The sequence below is a fragment of the Bubalus kerabau genome, chromosome 1, assembly GCF_029407905.1.
Source record: "Bubalus kerabau isolate K-KA32 ecotype Philippines breed swamp buffalo chromosome 1, PCC_UOA_SB_1v2, whole genome shotgun sequence".
Lineage (NCBI taxonomy): Eukaryota > Metazoa > Chordata > Mammalia > Artiodactyla > Bovidae > Bubalus > Bubalus kerabau.
Genome location: NC_073624.1, coordinates 202926228 through 202929447, shown reverse-complemented (window position 1 = coordinate 202929447; position 3220 = coordinate 202926228).

Here is a 3220-nt window from a genome sequence, read left to right as displayed (position 1 = left end):
ATCTGTGTCTCACTATAAAAGCCACATCACCCTTTGTGACTGATTTGCATTAGCTTTGAATCCATGTTTTCTTGAAAAAATTTTGGAGGGAGTCCAAGTCTTTGCCTTGGGTTAGAAAGAAATTTCACAGACTGGAATCTCAAAACACTTTAAAATTGCTGAAATAATGAACAGTGAGAAGTCCACACCTTCTCTGAATTTGGGATAGTTGTTCTTTCCATAATCTTGTGTCTGTTTCATCAAATTGAGTTGATTATATTTTATTAAAAAAAAAAACACTCCTCTGTTGCTGTGTCACAAGCGCAAATATAGATCTGATTACAAAATGCAATTTTATTCCTCTCCATATTCTACACAGAAAGTGTATTAAGCCATGGTGACCTCTACTCACAAGAAATGTGTTCGGGAGGCAGAGGCCGTGTGAGTAATTGCTCCCCCATGAAGCCTGCTCCTATGAATGGATAGATGTCTTTTGGGTAAAATGTAGCCTTTGTCTAGGAGGATTTAAGAAGGTTGAATGCTGAGAAACAATAGTGATGTGGGTCTCATGGATTGTCTAAACCCCAGTCCTTGAGACGGCTGTTTCTATGAAATGGAACATAGCTTTTATGATATGAACATTCAGTGACTTGAAGCCAAGTAGAGTTTCAATAAAAAGAGGAAAAGCATGTAGGTCAGTTACACTTTGCCCACCTGGACAGGCCTTTGCCTCTGAGGCCTGGCATGTCTTTGGACATAGAACATCCTTTTAACGTGTGCTTCAGGCATTGTGATCAGGTGTCTGATTACTAGAGTGCCACCAGTGGATTGGGGGGCTGCTTGAAGCTGCAGCTCTTTGGCAGCTCTTCTCATACCCCATAAGGTGGCAGGCTTTTATCTTCTTCCTTCACTGCTCACCCCAGGCACAGTTGGGACTTGGATTCTCTGGCACCACCATGGACCCGAGAGCTTTCTGTCTGCTCCTGAAGCTGGTTGTTTCAAGGATTGAAAATATATACTTAAATCTTGCCAAAAGCTTCATTGACACAATGTTTTCTTGAAAATTCTTTTTTTTCCATTTATAACTAAATTGTGGGGGACTTTTTCCAGATTGCTTTGTTGGCATTTTCTCTTACTTGTTGTTAATTTGCTATTAGTTCTCAATTCCTGTGAGTATCAAATTTGGTATGTCCTTTATTCATTGCTAGTTTTACATTATTCATTATTCATTGATATTTACACTTCTTTAAGCATGTTTAATGGTAGCAACTGTCCTGCCAAGCAAGTCTGAGTTTCTCAAAGCCATCTGAAGCAGAGAGGCTGAAAAGAAGTCAGAATCTTGAATTTTTTCAGAGGCAGTGGGGACAGACTTTCTAGTATTATAAAATGTATGAAATCATTGCTATCTCAAACTGTAGGATTTTTTCAACATCCATGTGTTTTTAGAAGATGCCTTAGTTTCTGTCTGTATGATTCATTATCTGATAAACAGCCCCTAATGTCTACACTTTTGTCTTGCTAGGGCAATGGCAACCCACTCCAGTACTCTTGCCTGGAATATTCCATGGACGGAGGAGCCTGATAGGCTGCAGTCCATGGGGTTGCGAAGAGTCGGCCGCGACTGAGCGACTTCACTTTCACTTTTCACTTTCATGCATTGGAGAAGGAAATGGCAACCCACTCCAGTGTTCTTGCCTGGAGAATCCCAGGGACGGGGGAGCCTGGTGGGCTGCCGTCTATGGGGTCACACAGAGTCGGACACGACTGAAGCGACTTAGCAGCAGCAGTAGTCTAAAGAGTTCATTCTCACAAACTGTAGCAGTTGACTTTTATCTCCTTTGTCATGATAAGAAGCTTGATGTCTGTTATAAGTTGTTGCTGTTTAGTCACCAAGTCCTGTCCATCTCTTTGCAACCCCATGGACTGCAGCACGCCAGGCTCCCCTGTCCTCTACTATCTCCCAGAGTTTGTTCAAATTCATGTTTGTTTAGCTGATGATGCCATCCAACCATCTAATCCTCTGTCACCCCCTTCTCCTCCTGCCCTCAGTCTTTCTCAGCATCAGGGTATTTTCGAATGAGTCTGCTCTTTGAATCAGGTGGCTAAAATATTAGAGCTTCAGCATCAGCCTTTCCAATGAATATTCAGAGTTGATTTCCTTTAGGATCAACTGGTTTGATGTCCTTGCAGTCCATGGGACTCTCAAGAGTCTTCTCCAACATCACAGTTCAAAAGCATCAATTCTTCAGCACTTAGCTTTCTTTATGGTCCAACTGTCACATCCATACATGACTACTGGAAAAACCATAGCTTTGACTATATGGACCTTTTTTGGCAAAGTGATGTTGTTGCTTTTTAACATGCTGTCTAGGTTTGTCATAGCTTTCTTTCCAAGGAGCAAGCGTCTTTTAATTTCATAGCTGCAGTCACTGTCCACAGTGATTGTGGAGCCTAAGAAAATAAAATCTGTCACCATTTCCATTTTCCCCGCTTCTGTTTGCTATGAAGTGATGGGACTGGATGCCGTGATCTTAGTTTTTTTGAATGTTGAATTTCAACCCAGCTTTGTTGCTCTCCTCTTTCACCCGCATCAAGAGGCTCTGTAGTTCCTTTTCACTTTCTGCCATTGGAGTGGTATCATTTGCATATTGATGTTGTTGATATTTCTCCCAGGAATCTTGATTCCAGTTTGTGCTTCATCCACCCTGGAATTCCACATGATGTACTCTGCATATAAGTTAAATAAGCAGGGTGACAGTATACAGCCTTGATGTACTCCTTTCTCAATTTGGAACCAATCATTGTTCTGTGTCTGGTTCTGACTTGTTGCTTCTTATCCTGCATGCAGGTTTCTCAGATGGCAGGTAAGGTGGTCTGGTACTCCCATCTCTTTAAGAATTTCCCACAGTTTGCTGTGATCCACACAGAGGTTTTAGCAAAGGTGTTAGCAATTCGATCTCTGGTTCCTCTGCTTCTTTGAAATGCAACTTGTACTTCTGACCTTCTTGGTTCAGGTACTGCTGAAGCCTAGCTTGAAGGATTTTGAGCATAATCTTGCTGGCATGTGAATTGAGTGAAACTGAACATTCTTTGGCATTGCCCTTCTTTGGGATTGGAATGAAACTGATCTTTTCCAGTTCTGTGGCCACTGTTTTCTAAATTTGCTGACATAGTGAGTGCAGCACTTTAACAGCATCATCTTTTAGGATATGAAATAGATCAGCTAGAATTCCATCACCTC